Source organism: Anas acuta, chromosome 1 (genome assembly GCF_963932015.1).
Source record: "Anas acuta chromosome 1, bAnaAcu1.1, whole genome shotgun sequence".
In the NCBI taxonomy this organism is placed as follows: domain Eukaryota; kingdom Metazoa; phylum Chordata; class Aves; order Anseriformes; family Anatidae; genus Anas; species Anas acuta.
The window spans coordinates 28505501-28522498 of record NC_088979.1 but is presented as its reverse complement, the minus strand read 5'-3'; the positions used below and the strand labels follow the sequence as shown (position 1 = coordinate 28522498).

The window sequence follows — 16998 nt, the reverse complement described above, 5'->3', positions numbered from 1 at the left end:
GAAATTTATAGATCTATAAAAACTGTTTATACCACCAGTATTTGTGTAGATATTACAAACAGATTTACTAACATAATTGTCTTGCTGAGTTGAACGTTGAAATGTTAATAAATACACACTTATACTCGTGTCAATGGAACTTGGTTAAATTAAACTAAACTGATCTGGCATTTTGAAGGGCAATGCGATCGTGCATGCTGATTAACTATAGTCTTCTTAGGCAGGAGCTACATATTTTATTGTAACTAAGTACATTGTGCTTAATCAATAATAATTACCCATATCGTATGTCAGTGGATTCACCCAAAATAACTATAAATATGCTTGGATTGAGGAGGAAGTTCTTTTCCTGTAGCTATGGGTACAGTCATTGCTACAACTTCTATTTTTATATCCTAATGAGCAAAAACTACATGTAGGTGGTTTGCCTGTGGAACACAAGTGGCATAAACTCCATGCCCTTTTTTGGTGTGTTTCCCTTCTGGTGTTCAAATACAATTTATTTCTTTTTTTGAATGGGGGGCTTAATATTTAAAAATAGAATTTGTGAAGTGTAGCTGAGGTGTAAAGATCTAGAGGAGTTGTATGTAAGGACAATTAGAGGATCTTCACTATGGAGCAAAGATCCAATGATAGGTGAGTAAACATTAAGGAGGGCAGGATTTCTTATTTTTTGCTTGGCACAAGAACAGCATGAAATGAATGGAATTTGAAGAGAGAGCAAGACCAAAGAAGAAATCGTAAACTCAGATCAGAAGCAGACTAGAGAGCCCATAAGCTCGATTAGCAAAAACAAAACAAAAACAACCAACCAAATAGAAAAATGCATGGCAAAAATATGCCTGAAAGGAGAACTTAAACACATAGCTCCTGGTAATTCTCGTTGCACTGAATATGTGATAAGTTTAGGTTACATGTCTATTTAGTTTAAAACTTCCAGTAAATGTTTTTCTCTGCTATTTTTTTTCCTATTAGAGGGGATTATACGGGCTTTAAAGAAGAGTTAGTGACTAGTTGTGAATTACCTGTATAAATGGATGTGTATATATAATATTTGAGATGACAGTAGCAACTAGGAACAGAGGAGGATGGGTTATATGTGCTAAAACATGGCTGGTGCTAAGCAGAAGACAATTTCTTGTTCAAACTCATAACTTACACCATCCTGAAGCAAACTCAAAACACAATTCCACTGTTTTCTTTACAGGATGGCAAATTTTAAATTTCCAGTTTAAAAGCTTAATGGCGCTTGAGATTTCTGAATATAAAATGAAATGGAGATATTTTTCAATATGAAACTAAATCGTGATTTGAACGTTTTTCATAACAACAAGAATGTTGAATGTTTCATTTTACATCAAAACTCTTGATCAGAATACATTGTGTTCACAGTGATTTACTGTTTCCAGCTTTTAATCTTCTATGCCATACTTATTCTTACTTGCACTCAGTTGGGTAGAAGAAAGAAAAGGAGAGGGAGATGAGGTGATTGCGAAATAACTCAACCCAGCCTCCTATGTTCCCTCACCACACTAGATTAAAAAAGTGCCTCAGAATAGATCTAGTTTCAGAAAAGAAAAAGAAGCAAGGCTACATGCTAGTGAGTGGGATATGAAAAATCCCCTGGATCTTTCATAAGCCTCCAGTTTTTTTTTTTTTTACACATCGCCATGGAGGGCAGCTCACCTACATCTGACTGCATCTCCTTCTTGGGACAGCAACTTCCCTGGGCTTTGAGGGAGATAATGTAGGGGCACAGCTCTGTTCTGCCTGTGGTAATGCTGCTACAAAATGTTATTTGGAAGAAAAGGAACTCTGAATTGTCTCCTGCTGTAACCAGCTCTCCACTACTCACTGCTGCTAAACCCCGTGGTTGAGCACCTGATCTGCTCGTTTCTTTGGTTGGACCCATGCAGTGATGTCCTAAACTAGGAAAAGAGCAAGAAAACAGACACCAAGAGAAGCTGTTGATGTTGGTGGAATGTAGAGAGTCAGCTTTTGCTACATGGCCACACATTGTGCAGGTTTGGGAATACTTCAAGAGCTGGAAATACCAAACCAGAGTAAGCTTCCTTTAGTGGCAAAATGAGATGATAGCCCTGGTTCTGTACAATAAAAAAGGAAAGAGGAAAGGAATGTGCCTGAACGTTCAGCATGTTAGCTGTTGTAAGTGTAAGTTGTAAGATCCGTTTCTCTGCTGCTGTTTGCCTGGCTTGTATCACCACTGTCCTGTCTTTGAGCTGGATGTAGCATGTTTTTTTTGTTGAATGAGACACCCATCATCTTGCAACATCATGAACATTGTTTTTCTTCAACTCTTGAAAGTCAAAACACAGTAGCATAAGTAGCTGTAATAACTTAGCAATAAATGCGACCTGAAAGAATTTTCTCATTGCACAGTATAGGAAAAACAATGTTTAATGTGTCACTTCATATACCTCCTCTCATCTTCTTTCCCACTCTTAAGCAGATCTAATGCATGAAAATTTTCTTCAGTAGTGTTCTTGGTTCTTTATATTCAGTTGCAACTATTGGTCTTTTGTTAGTAATTTTTTCATATTTAAGTTGAGGTCCTCACAAAACCTCTGCATCCTCAGTGAATGATACCATCATGCTGTCGTTTGTTTTAAGTCATCAAATTTAGGCTAAATCTCAGTTTTGGAAACCCTTTTCCAACACTTTAAGGGTGCTCTTTCTTCTCTGTCGGACGATTGCGTTTTCTGTTCAGGTTTTCCATGGATCATATCCTTACTGGAAAAATCTTTTTCTTTTGCCTTGACAAATGCAGTCTTGGAATGCTCATTATCTATTCAAAGTGCTACTGTAAATACCAGTTTCCAAACTTACTACCTTTTAAACTTCCTCCTGCGATTTAAAACAATAAAGATAAGCTATCTGTCTTTGTTTTCAAGGCCCATCAAGACTACTTCTACCTGATACCTCTCCTTCAGTATCAAGAGGTTGACTCTGATTTTGATCAACATATGATACCAGCTTCCATCAGTCGCTTGTTAAATTTTCACACCACACTGGATACTTTCTCCTCAGCTGCCTCTCATGTGTTGGTTGACTCCTTCATAAACAGAACCGTTCGCTCTCTTCCTTTAAATATCTTCTTACAAGTTTTATGCACTGTGAAGCTTAAAGCAATCCAACTAGAAAATAGTGATATTATTCAGGTACACTAATGCCAGCGCTTATCACAGTAATGCTTTGTCATTGCCTTTGTACTTTGCAATAATCTCTGTTGTCTCTCTATGTAGAACTCGAGCACACTCTTTTTGTTGTATGCTTATTCATGGCCCAGCATAACGAGAAGTGGATCCAGGGTGAGGCCTCCTAAGATTTGTGGTAATGCAAATAAATAATAATGAAAGCTCATTGGATACCGCAGTGTAGCTGTTGGATCCTGCTGTGCCTTGTGTCACATCACATTTAATGCAGAAAAAAGGTGCTCCAAAGAGAAGCCTCACAAAAGGGAAAGAAGGGAGTCGCAGTGAACAGATGAAATGCTAGCCCCCAGGGGCCTTCTCAGCTGTCAGACCCAAGTCAATAGCTACTGGCACTGCGTCCAGAAAGCATCCCTTATTCCTCTCCGTCTTCTCCCTCCTCACAGAAGGAAGTTAATGTGAATGTTACAAAGTTCTCCAGTGTGTACAAAAGCTTTAAGGACTTCCCATACTTTGTAGCGTCCTTCTGCTGCTTAGTGCATTCCCTTCCTGACACAGCATCTCTTGGTACAGAAATCTTGAATAAGTACAAACAGTTGTTCAGGCCATCCTGTTGGTCAGTCCTTGTTCAAATGCCACCAAGTTCTCTGTTGAGAAGGAACCTATGCTAGTTTTGATTTGCTGTCTAGGTACATTGCTACCTCATACTGCTCTGTTTCCCTGGTACCTTGAAGATCATGATTCTTCAGAAGAGTGGTAAGCATGAATTGCATCAGGAATTCCTCAGGTATGTCACCTTCTTTCTGGAAGTGGGTCTGCATGCGTCCCTTTCCTTTCTTTCCAGGGGACACTGAAATATCAGTGCCTAGATGGCACAGAAATGATGGAACGTTAGTGCCTCCCTGATGCAGAGACAACAGATTGGTCTGTGCAATCAATAGAAGAAACCACAAAACATAATTACGAGTGTTTCCATATCTGAATAAGAGAAGCCTGGTAAGAGCTCTAAACTAGCTGATGGGATTGAGACAGTGACTGTGAAATACTGTGGGAAACTAGAGAAGTCATGCAGCCTAAAAGCTTGGTCATAATGAGAGATCTCGGTTATCAATGTATGGACTAGATAAGCTTAACATTAGGCTATCATGCATAAGCTGTTCTTTTTTTAGGTATCATCGAGAACTACTTTTTTGAGCAAAGCAGCTAGAGGATGCAGAAGAGTGAGGGCAGCCCTTGGTTTAGTCTAGAATTAATACATAGGACTTGGTTGATGAAGTAACTCTAGAAGAACCATTCAGCAGCGATAGGTCATATCAAACTGAAGTTTGTCGTATTTGTAGGAGAGAAAAAGATACCAAAAAAATCCAGTAGTGTTTAAAAAAGAGAACTTGCATACGAATGATGAAATAATTCAAGTAAAAATTAAAAGAGACTAAGACAGGCACAGAGATTTGTTTTCTGATTCTAACCAAACTGAACAAGAATCACAGCAGAACAGTAGAGGAGGTCACTAGAACTAAACAGATGTTTTTCCAAGAGTGAAATCTGAACATCAAAGAAGAAAAGAGCGCAGTTCTGGCAAGTTAATTGTAGAACTATTGTAAGGCAGGACAAAAAGATTATGAAGAGCAACAGGCTAAATTCATAAAAGCAAAAAAAAAAACCAGAAAAGTGTAAATTCTACAGATAAAGGAATTCTGCTAGCAGGGTGGCAAGTTCAATACATAATCAAGGGACAAAGAGAATATTTAAAGGCAAAGCCATTGAGAAAGAAGCCAGTGAACTCTTTGCATTGGCAGGGTTTACTCCAGGGAGATTATGGGCACCCCCACATAGAAGTAATTCATTATAAGGAATATTTCAGATATGAAATATCAATAAAAGATGTTTGAACTTGATTGAATAAGCGTTAACAGATTGCCAGATAGCATATCATTCGTTCGGTAGTCCTCGAGAAATTGAGGAATGAAATTGGTCGTCCGTGCATTGTGTTGTATAATCTATCACTTAAATTGGCGTTGATAACAGAGGGATGGAATGTAGCTAACATGACACCAGGTTTAAAAGGGCTCTAGGGATGATCGCAGACTAATGTACTAATAAGTCTGACTTCCCTGACAGGCAAAATGCCAGTGAATGTGATAAAGAATGTAATTAATAGGGACGTGGATAGGTATAATGGGCAACCATCATCTTGGCTTTTGTATGAGGTAGTTTTCTCTTACAGCTTTGCTAGTTACTTGAAGGAGTCAACAGAAATACGGAAAAGGGTCACCCAAAAAGCTTTAAAAAAAGTCTGACACCAAAGACTTTGACGCAGTGATTCTTTGTGGGTTACTAAATGGCTACAGGATAAGGCAGACTGTAGCAATTAATCAGCAATTTTAACAGTGCTGCCTCCTGAAGTTTGGTACTGGCACCTTTGCTGGTCCCCCTGTTGATAAATGGCCTGAAAAAGTGCAGTGATAAAGCTTAGAGATGATAAAAGGGAACTCTTCAGCTGGAGCCAGACCTGATGTTGACCCTTGAAGAGTCGGAGAAGGAGCTCACAGCAGGAGCTGAGGAGAGGCCAGGTACCCGTCAGCAGGGAGGGGCAGCACCCCATGAGCCGGGAGCTCAGCAGGCTGTGAGCAGCGCTGCCATTCAGCAAGGCAGGGACTTGCAGCTGCTCCTTCTAACCACAACAGGGCCTGCAAGAGGTGAGATGCTTCCCTATTTCTCAAGGTTTCACAGCCCCAGCTGAGCTTAAAATGCAGACTTTGATCCTACAGCTCCTGCCTGTCACAGTGGTGGAGCAGCACTGTTAAGCTGATAGGTAATATCTCGCTGCTGTGAAAAGCTGCGGTTCTCAAGCCATTTTATTGGTATTTGCAAGGATTTTTAGCAGCTTCTCTTAACTTTTTGAAATCTTTCTGCGCTAGCGAAAACTGGCAAAATGGTATTTGAAACAAAGAAGTCATGCTGGCACACTGGGCAATTCTGAGCATTGGTGGGAACTGTACGCAACATAGGAATGAATGAGGAAGGTATGGCTTAGCTCTTGTGCAGGGCCAGTAAATGAATCGGTTCTTCCATATGGCAAAATGTTGACCGAGGAGTAAGTAACATGAGAAGGGTTTCTAATATGTGGAAATGTTTAGTAGGGGACTCTAACTCCTTGTTTCTTAGAATGGAATAGCGATTAGCCTTTGGTCACTGTTTTATGTAACTTAAGGGACCCTTCAGATGGCAGAAGGCTGCTTATCAGCAGTGTCATCTGCCTTAGTTTTGTGAATTCATCTTTTTGTGTGCACAAATCCCAGCTGTTACTGGTCTTGAAAACTCCACTTATCTTGAACCAGCTGGGGCCAAGATCCAACCTGTGCAAAATTACAGCTTTTCTGTAAAGAAGAGCCTGTTGGTGATGAGTTTTCAAACATGGATCGAATGCAAACCTGTCCCATTTTCCTCAATCTGCCGATTTATTTATGTATTTATTAACCCTCTGCTTCTCTTCGTTCCTTCATCTGGCAGCAGTAACGTTATGGATGGCCAGATCGGTTTTACTTGTTTTGTTTGCAAACCTATGGGTAAGGGAGAATGCCGGTTTGCTGCTACTTCAGAAAGCTAAAAGCAATAGTAGGCCCTAAATTCAATCTGGAAATCAGATCAAGTAGCAGGAATGTCTCACACAGCAAGCTGAAGGTTCAGACGGAGGGAGGAAGTAGAGGACAGCATTGTCCCTTTGAAATGGCTGGAATGGTTTCCAAACTGTGGGCCACACACCCCTGCTGGGCTACCAGGCTATGGTAGGTTGACCAGCTCTGGCTAAACCACATTTAATGGTATTTAAAACAGTGTTTTCAGTTAAAAATTTGATCAGATGGATGTGTATAGGTTTGTACAAAATACTAGGGGCTGGCAGCAATCTGTTGTTCCAGACATTTGGGGTCCACTGCTCAGGAGCGTACAAAAAGGTAGCGAGCTCTCCCTCCCTACTCCTCCAGCCTCAGATAGGCTGTCAGCAACAGCAAGAGGTTCCCAGAAGGGAGCCAGGAAGAGCAGTCTGGCAGCATTAACCCCTCTGTCCCGACCACATCCTCCCCAGGAACTCGTAACAGAATTGTTTTGTTAGTCACTGCATTGTCCTTGAGTATCCCTAATTGTCTTTGCTGCCTCTCCTTTTCATACATGCTCACAACCAGTAGATGCAGTTTCCTGACAAGTGAGTATTGGGTCCCCGTCAGACAAAGATCAGACAGCTCAGCTTCAGCAGATGAAAATACATCTGTCTTTGAATGCACATCTGATTTCTCAGTGTCAGAAATTCTTACATTTTCTATCACTATTAACAGACATAAACTTTCCTTATGAGCATTAACATGCCTCAGCACAATATCTGCTCAATACTCTAAAAAAAATCCCACTTCTGTTTGCCCAACCTCTTTTAATTTACCTAAGCTCCCTGAATGGTGATTTTACATTGCAAAAATCTTCCCTGTCCTCACATCAGGCCTCTTATTACTTTTATTTTTTTTTTCTATTGAAAGTTTTCCAGAATTGTAAGTAAGGTATTAGCAGTGCTTTTAGTTGCCCTTGACACAGGTTACTCCCTGTTGACCTGAGTACCAGGCCAGCGCATCCATAAACAACTTCCAGAGATCGTGGCTTTTCCAATGCTTTGTTCATCTTTGTTAGCAGCTACAGTGGTGTTGAATTTAGAAATGCCAAATTATAAAGCTTATTCAAATTATATGAATGTGTTTCTCTGAAGAAATTAGTTGTCTAATGTAAAATTAGACTGTAGCACGTGTATTTTACAAAATTTAAACAAAATATTGGAAACAAGTTATTGACAGTCATGTTCTAAAGGGAATTAGTTTGGCAGGGTAGCGTGATCTTTGTAACCTTTCTTGTTCCATATTTCTTATTTGTGTGATACTTATATGGGAAATGAGGGGTTTTGTGTATGCTTAATCTTGTTGCTATTCTATTACTGTTGCTAAATATCTATTGCTGATATGACTGAAGCTGTCTTTCAGTGTTCTGAGTCCTGCAGTACATGTGGTTGATTTGTCTTGTTCAGATGCTCAGGGTGAAGGGGGATATGAAAGAAATGTCTCCCTTGTATCAGAAAGGAATATAGAGGGGAGAGAGTGTTTTTCTTCTGCCGTAGCATGGAAAAAAGTTATTTCCTGGTGTCATCTGGGGGTTGCTGTGCCTATAAGCAAGGCGCATTGCACAAAACATGGTGAGGGGGACATCTGGGTAGGACTGGGGATCAGCGTATGGGAGTAAGGAGCTGGGGGCAGCGGTCAGGATGGGGTTTCTGTGGGGGTTGGAGCAGTCACAGTTGGGTAGATGTGTTGGGGTCAGCTGGAAGTCACTTTACCCAGAACATGGCAACATCTCTCTCCTTGCCTCTGGCTCGCTCCATGTGGGACATAGCCCAACATTTGAAATCTGGTAATCAGAGACGAATTCTTCAATTCCTTTTCCACCTTTTCATGAAGTAATCATTAAAAGGTGACATTTATTTTTCCTCCATGTGTTGAAATATGTTTTTTTTACAGTCTTACTAAGAAGCAGAAAAGTTTTGGATTTCTAGAGCCCAGTCCCGATTTGCAATTCTCTCTGATCTATGACCTTCTTAAAAAAATCTAGTGGATGGTTGCACCTGCTGGTCATAAGCTGAAGCCTTCTGACAGGATGCTTCCTTATTTAATTACTATTTTTCAGACCACTTAAAAGATGTTTATGAAGCCTAAAGAGTCTGCGGAAAGATTGAGAGCCACTGTCTTAGGGAATCCCCTTAAACGCATTTTTTTTAATGCATTTTTAACACAGATATTTCAGAAGTCTTAAGCTTTTATTTATGTTTTTTTATAAGTCCTAAGCTTTTCCTTCTTACTATATGATTACATACTTATGTCTGTAGCAAGCCAGAAGCTTGATTTCTGTAAAAGTTTCCAATTCAGTAATTAATTAATACGCCTTTCAGCACCTGACAATACAAATAGGTTATGTAGCAAGATCACCATAATAATAAAATAAAGAATACTTTTTTGTTGTTGTTAAAGGGTATGTCCCTGTGGAAAACTATTTTGGTATTTCTTTCTTGGATGGATTTTTATAGTGGCCACTCTGTGTTAGTTGGTATTAATTCCTAAAAATTGGCTCCACTCTTGTTGTTTGTCATATGTCGTTCTACCTTTAAAGACTGCAGGAGCTCCTGACTACTGGGAGGTAACACCTTGAAGTCTTGGCACTGTCCTCTGCAAAGTAGCTGTTACCCTGAGCTGACTTTCTGTTATCCTGTAGGTGAAACACCAAGTGTTGATGCTATCTGTGAAACCATATTTGATATAAGGGCTATTAGGGTGCTTTAAAAAAGAAATCTTGGAAAGATAGATTTTGTGGTTAGAGGAGCTGGCCCCTGAAAATGTGTGTCATGGATACAGGTAATAAATGTTGCTCGTGAATTGTTACAGGAGAAAAAAGGATCTACATTTGGGTTCAACACACTAGTCTTTTCAAGCTGTTCTTATCTCAAATATCTTACCGCTTACTGGTTATGAAGTATTTAAGGACATGAATCATTGCATTTGTTGAAGTATTCAGTGCATCATTTAAAATGGCTACTAAAGCAGAGAGGTGGAGATTGAATCCTCCTAACAGCTAAGCAAAAAAATAACGTATCAGAGATAATAATACGGTTCCAGATCAGTAAAAATCATTGTTAGGTTTTGCTGTATGAGCAGAGCTCTCCACAGAATGCTAATCTCCCTCTATTTTATCAGATTACAGTCACCTAAATAGATGTTTATTTCTAAATTTTATCCTTTGATTTTGTGACTTTGTTCACAAGTGGGAGAGTACAAACACTAGAATTTTAAGTCGTTACTCCTCAGCCATGCTAAACGCTTGCAGGGCTTGGTATCCTACCCCAGGACTGGATCCAAATAGTCCTTTTAAGTTTTGGAATTTCAGGAAATGTGCAGGTGAGTAGGGAAAAGCAAATATGGAAGGAAAAACAAGTGGAGAGAAGGAAATTTTCCTTCCTTTACAGAAGGGAGGGAAAGATGAATATCAATGTAATGAGCCTAGGAGAAATAACAGGATGAAAAGGGAGGTCAGGTAAGTGTTTACACTGTTTTCTGTTTAGTGCTCAGGCTTGTTGGGCTTTATGCTTGCACAGAAAATGGATTGAGGCTTCTGCGTTCTGACTAACTGCAGCGTTGTGCTGAACTTTACTCTCTGCATTTTTGTTTTAGCGTGGTTGCTTCTGAGGAAGGCTTTAAATTGGCTCTGTGGGGCAACCTGAATCACAAAGTGCATTATCCTGGTAGAAATAATGACTCCCTCCAAGCTCCGTCTTCCTCAGCTAGCTCTCTCAAACAATGTGAGAAGTAACAACGATAAAAAAATAGCCATTTGGGGGATGTATTTTTCTGTTGTTAATTCCAGTCACCAGCGTTGGGGCAGGGGACAGGCAGGCTGTAACACTGAACAGTGGCAAAAATTCTGTGCAAAACCTAGTTGCAGTAATGCTGAAAATGACAACTGGCCTCAGTTTTCAAGTGTTTTTGTCAAGTTCTTGTCCGTATCATGTTTGGGACCCTTCATTGTAGATATAACGTGCAGAGCTAGTGCTTTTTATCCCGTCCTCAAAGAACAACATGAAGTATAAAGGATTTTCTACATCAACAGCTTTATCCATCTCTACATCAGTTTGTCAGAACTTAAATGGAAAATGAGACTGAACGAGAAACTGTATTAAAATATAAATTCTTAACTGCTAATTAGTCATTATTCAGCAGGGCTAAGCAACGTCAATTCGTAAGCAAATGTAGGTGTAGAACAACAGACTACTTACGTTGGCTTTCGTTACAGGTTAGACAGCAGCGGACGGATTTCATCCATAATCTGTAATGAAATAAAAGAAATTAGGAGGATGGCGAAAAAGGTTGAACTCAGTAATTTGTTCATTTGTGTCTGTGGTTGCTGCGTCTTTCCCTTGAGTAGATACGGTATCAGAGTGGAGTAACTGTTTAGGGAAAGGATGTAGGTTTTTTACAGTGAGCAATCGGCTAATAATTTATATCACGAGTATAAATGGTTTTCGTGAGTTACCATGCTAAAAATGTGTTTAAATACAGAGATAAGGACCTCCCAATTTCTTAGATTTGGTTGGTGGTACACACGGAACACCTTAAGCGTCCACCTGAGCAACACCTGAGTGTAGCTGAGCCCTGAGCTGCCGTACAGCAGAGCAGCATCCCTGCAAAACTGCCCGGCAGAAAGGGTGACAACAGGTGGAGCCTTTACGGAGCCAATTAACAATTAATTATTGGAGCTGTAACATCTGCTTCTTGGAAGGCAGAACAGCTCTGTATTAATTTCTGCTAATAGAGAGAGAACTACAGGTCTGCATAGGAGCTATGCTGTAAATTGCTGCGTGATAGGATTCCCTTTCCTGCGCAGTGTCTGTGTTGTTGTACAAGACAATCGGATGTAGCAGTCTTTAAAGGCACCCAGTGAAGATAAGAAGACTGAAAAACTGACGTAGCTGTGCTCTATGCTCATTCAAAAAGGAAATTGAAATGAAAAGCAGGCGCAACTTTTAGAAGTGCTAAATGTGAGACTTCAGGCTGTATATTTAGCCCTTACCGTTACGTTGTTTTGCATTAGTGCTCTACTATTTTCTGTTTAAAAAGGCAGTGATTCTTTATCTGAGGTAAACTCTTCAGTGCAAAATCACATTCTGAGTGGGTTAATAATGAGATTGTAAAGATGTCTTTTTAATTTAATTAATGAAATTCCATTTCATTCATCTTCATACAGCAGGCAGGGCAACCGTATCCTGATATAACCATTAAAAAACATTGTGTGTGCAAGACCATTAGGTGCATAGGTCTCCAGTGAGGTATGAATCACACAGTCCCAGGATTATTTCTCAGACTTTCTGTACTAAAAAATAAAAGTCCACACGGTGAGCTGTCCCATTGGAGCGCATTGCCAACTCCCCAGCTCAGTGCCCAGGAGGAAGCTACCTTTCCCATCCTCTTCTCTGACTATTTATGCTTTGCTGCAGCATCCTGTAAGATCAGTCTTGTTTTTTCATCTGGGTTGGCAGTCAGGTGAAGGTGCTATAAAGAAGTTATCCCTGCAGACTTGCTCCATGCGGAAGCTCCTGCACGCAGATAGAACTATATCCCAATATTAAAACCAGCCTGTTGCCCATGACTCCTGTATTTAATTACAGTTCTTTTAAAGTAACCATTATAATGTAAGTATTCTATGTGTAAACATAGGTTTTCAACATTTTTTGTCAGAACAGTATTTACTGTATTTAGTGACAAATTACTGAAATACCAGCAGTGTCAATTTAATTATCAGATAAATGTGATATTTCCTGAATCAGATCTTAATGTTGGGAATGTAGAGTCCCAGTCCTGCTGAGCTTTGATTTTTACTTAGAGCAGATGAACCCAGAGCCCCAGTAGTACATGCTTAGGCCTAATAGAAAAACAAACTTTCTTTTGACTGGGTCAGATTATTTTTTGCGTGCTTTATATAGTAAACATGAATAACGCTCAGTAATAAAAATACTAATGTGGCACAAACCTACCACATGTTCTATGCAGATGCAAGTCATTAGTAAGTTTTCTTTGTTCAGAGCAAACGAACTTGAAAATGTGTTGTCTCTCATGTTATTTTAATCCAGATGTTATCTGTAAGTGTTCAGTGCTGCTAGGTTCAGAAACACCTAGTGAAACTTGGAGAAATTCATTTCAAATGCGTGGTTCAGAGTCTGAGAGATAAACCTTAGGATGGGATGAATCGCCCTCTGGAGGTGCCCGTTTCAGTCTCCTGACTTCACAGGAATCCTGCTCTGAACCAACTAGCTCAAACTGAAAGTGAAGTGAGTGGACTGTCACCTTAGGAGAGGGATAACAGCATTTCCTACCATACCAGGTCTTTTCTGTAGACATCTCTTTTTGCTAAGAATAGCTGCTTATTCCTCACCTTTATTTCTCAGTGTTCTTGTACCATTCATAAAATGAGTGAATACAATTGTTAGGTGTTATTTCTTTTGCTTTCTCTGTTTTTTTCCCCCGTCCTTTTTCATCTTATTATCTTCTCTTTCCCTTTCCCCCCTTTTTTCTTCTCTTACTTTTTAGCTACCATCTCTTCTGAAGCTTTTCATTTGCTACCTCTCTGACCATCCTGCCTCCCATGTAGACAGCATTGTCCTAACTTCTGACCCGGAAGATTGCTGACCATTTCCTTTGATGCTGGTATCAGTGTTTTCTGTGAGAGACACAGAAGAAGAAGAACATGGCACTCCTGTGATTTGATTTTATTCATGGTTTTCAATAGTCAAGAAGTATTGTGCTTCTGCTTGCAGATGAAATGTGCTGGTTTCCTAACAAACTTGTCATTTAAAGATGTTTGTAGAAATGTAAGATCAAATGTGAAGAATATAAAATCCACATTAAAGTCATTTAAATGTAACAAAATACAGCATTAGTCTTTATTTTTAAAAATGGAGACCTACATGGCTCACTTGCAAAAAAATGGGATATATTTTGAAAATTACGGACTGGTAAATTTTGACCTATTAAAAGGTAAAATTATTTTCCTCCTCCCTATGGTAATAGTGTCTTGATTCATATCTATTGTTAACAATCTCTCCTTCTACTGTTTGTTTCCTTCTCTGTCTTCTCTTTTTTTTTGGTTCCTTTTATTAGCTTAAGTTTCCTGTTCCTTTTTGCACTGGACCTTCCTAACTCTCTTGGTTCAATACCAATACATTTTTCTCTCAGGTTCACATCCGTTTGCCTAAAATATTGCTTTAGCATGATCATGTATATTCAAGGATGTTTGCCTATAAACACTGAACAGCTCTGCTGTTTTAGGACTTCCAGTAAATCAGATAAAAAACAACAACTCAGTGACAGCATTTTACGTTTTTTATGCCACACATGCCTTTATAGGATCAGAGCACCTTCCCTTCTCCATCAATGGAATAATAATTATGGATAGTCATAAGCATTCCTGTACAAATGCAGACTTAAGGTACTTCTTCAGGATAGGATTGCTAACTTGAAAAGATCATTTGAATGAGAGCAAACATACTGCATTCAAAAATGGTATGGCAGATGTTTTTAGATTTTGTTTGCAGGTAGATTAAACAGAAATGCTAGGGAAAAAAGTGCTTTACTGTCAGTAATGTAAGCAGTTACAGTAAAAAAGAAAAAGACAACTAGAAGGTGTACATTCATAAAATCAGGGTTTTTTGTTTGCTTTTTCAAATCATGCTTTGTTATAGCAGGAATCTTTATTAAAAGTTAATGCTTTCTGAGGGGTAGATACCTGCATATTTTGTTATCTTTACTAAATGTTCTTTGCCTAATCTGAATTCCTTGGATTTGAGATAGTACAGTAAAAGGAATGCTAAGTACATGACAAAACATAAATAGTGATGTTTGGAACTTTTTTGTTTAGATATGTACAATATGGTTTGAAACCTCTTCTGATACTTGGAGTAGCTTACAGGAATAATAGTAACTTACTACAAAATTATTGCAGGTGTGGCTGAGATTGTGATGCCCTGAAGTTTTTAACAAATGTAGTTTTAAGCAGGATATTTCATAATGCTGAGTCCATTAAAAAGGAACCATTTTTGCCAGATTTTTCTGAGCATGAGATTGACAATATATACCAGTAGAAAGCAGAGGAAAAATGGACTCTTCAAAGCAGTTACATGGATGGTGAGTCTTTGTGTTGTACAGTAAGGTTTTGTTAGAATAAGTCAACTGCAATTAGTTTTATAGAAAAAGAACCATGTGAAAATTATTCATGCAGTGAGGAAAAAAGATTGTTAAAAAACATGTAAACTCTACTAGGATTTTCTGGGGTAGAGCCTCACATAGTATAAATTGGCATGCACACAGTTAAATCATCACTGCCTACTGAAATTTTGTCCTTACTGAAGTTTTGTCCTTTTTATTAACTTCTTAACACAATAACAGAGCCTGAAATAGTTTGTTACTTAATACTTGTATCAATTTTACAGCAGAGTAGTTATGGAATAAGGTCTTACCATGAGAAATAATAGAGTTCTAATGTATTTTCTTAATTACATAGTATAATATTTATTATTTTTAGATGGAAACACATCAAAGTGACCTGAATTAGCACAGGAGAATCAACTTTGGTTATGAAGAGTACTGTATTGGTATCACTCATTAAGTTACAAGACTATTCCTTGTTTAATAGTACTATTATCCTAAAATTTAGGGTTGTAAATTGAAGATAAAATTATTTTTACATTCAAGCTTATGAATTTTTGCTTTGCAGTTTTTGGGTGATGATATCTCAGTAAAAATCACCAGGTAAAATGTCTCTCTCTTTAATATATGAAGAATAGTGAGGAAAGCATAGCTGGAAATGCTAACAAAGTAGGAATAGTTTGTCAGCAAATGAATGAATGTAGCCATAGGGAGACACTTGCAAGAGAAGAATAAAGTTGAGTGAATATTGCTACGTTGAGATGTGAAAACATACATCATCGAGAAAGTCCTGCAGGAAATAATCATGTGAAATTAGATATTTCTGTTCGTAAACACAGCTTAGGTACATGTGGTCGTGAGAGGTGCAGTGCCGCAACCAATTCCATGAAATGCTTTGTGACTGCACTGCAAACAAGTCTGGCTAAGACGTAAATAGAATATAACTATCTGTTGCTATATAAGGAAGCTAAGGTGAGGGAAGCATAATTTATAAAAACAACCACCCAGCATCCGGATCCTGCAATTCACATGGCTGGCAGATGCAGAAATAATTTCACAAATGAAAATGGAAGATGCAATATCCGTGAAGATGGTGAGGAAGGTTTCTTCTGTGTGGCGTTCTCTTGGATTATGAGGAAGGATGCTGCTATGTATGTGAAAATAAGTGTGTGAAAAGCTTCAATACTTCGATTTACATTTGAATTACATGCAAGAAATGTTTCAAAATAGGCTACAGGAGGATATTTCTGTATAGTACTTAAAATAACCAGAAGAACTAAGGACAATTTAGTTCTGGTTCTGATCGTGATCAGGGAAAAAAATCTAAGATGAAGATCTTATGAATGTAGAATACTTTTTCTGTAATAGAGATAACAGAAAAACAGTAATCACTGTGAAAATCACTGACAGAAAGCTGAAGAGTTTGAAAGGTCAAAGCAGAAACTGGTTCAGCAATAATGTTGCAATAAAATAAGATACCCCTGAAAATAAGTGTTTAGTGAAGTTAAATACAAAATAATAAAGTAAGAGCTCAGAAGAAGGAACTGGGAATGGGAGCTTTAAGCTTGCCATCAGGCAAAGATAAAAACTTGGACTATGTGATGCTGTCTGAGAAAGCCTAATTACCTGCTTAATGAGGATAGTTTAGGTAATGTACTCTTAAAATATGTATAATAAAAGAAGAAACACTAGAAATCAGATTTTTTTTCAACCTGTAATTTCTCTCTGTTTCCAATAGAGTAACACCGAATAAAAGAAAATCTGAGACCCCTGTTTTCGGATCAGATCATATCCTTGAAAAGGTAGTTGAAGAGACAGCAAAAAGGAAAAAAAAATAATCAATTGAAAATCCAGAAAAGTGTCTGAAAATATTGAGGGCCCAGATCCTGTGCTCCTGTTCTGCCCATGGCGGCAGCACGAAGTTGCCAGGCTGAGAGTTCCCCCGCTGCGGGGAAGGCGCAGCCAGCCTGAAGCTGATCCACGCCTCTCCCATGCCAGCAGCTCTCGTCCTCGGCACACGTTGGGGAACAGGAGCACCAGAAAGTACGCCA

At 38.8% G+C, this 16998-nt stretch overlaps 2 long non-coding RNA genes across 16 annotated transcripts in view; one reads left to right on the top strand and one right to left on the bottom strand.

Annotated features, from left to right (window-relative positions):
• LOC137852466 (uncharacterized) overlaps positions 1-16998 on the top strand; it is an 85768-nt gene that overhangs the window by 10651 nt on the left and 58119 nt on the right. For 2 of the 14 annotated variants that reach the window (XR_011093877.1, XR_011093876.1), the window contains one exon: positions 13334-16796. The exons of 10 other annotated variants lie outside the window; for them this stretch is intronic. This is a non-coding gene — a long non-coding RNA (uncharacterized lncRNA). Of the gene's footprint in view, positions 1-2912; positions 4849-13333; positions 16797-16998 lie in introns of those variants that run through there. 2 more of the 14 variants (XR_011093879.1, XR_011093874.1) reach the window with 1 other exon arrangement.
• The window catches only part of LOC137852507 (uncharacterized), a 62108-nt gene that overhangs the window by 24259 nt on the left and 20851 nt on the right, over positions 1-16998 (bottom strand). For both annotated transcript variants that reach the window (XR_011093892.1, XR_011093891.1), the window contains exon 2: positions 11026-11075. This is a non-coding gene — a long non-coding RNA (uncharacterized lncRNA). The remainder of the gene's footprint in view (positions 1-11025; positions 11076-16998) is intronic.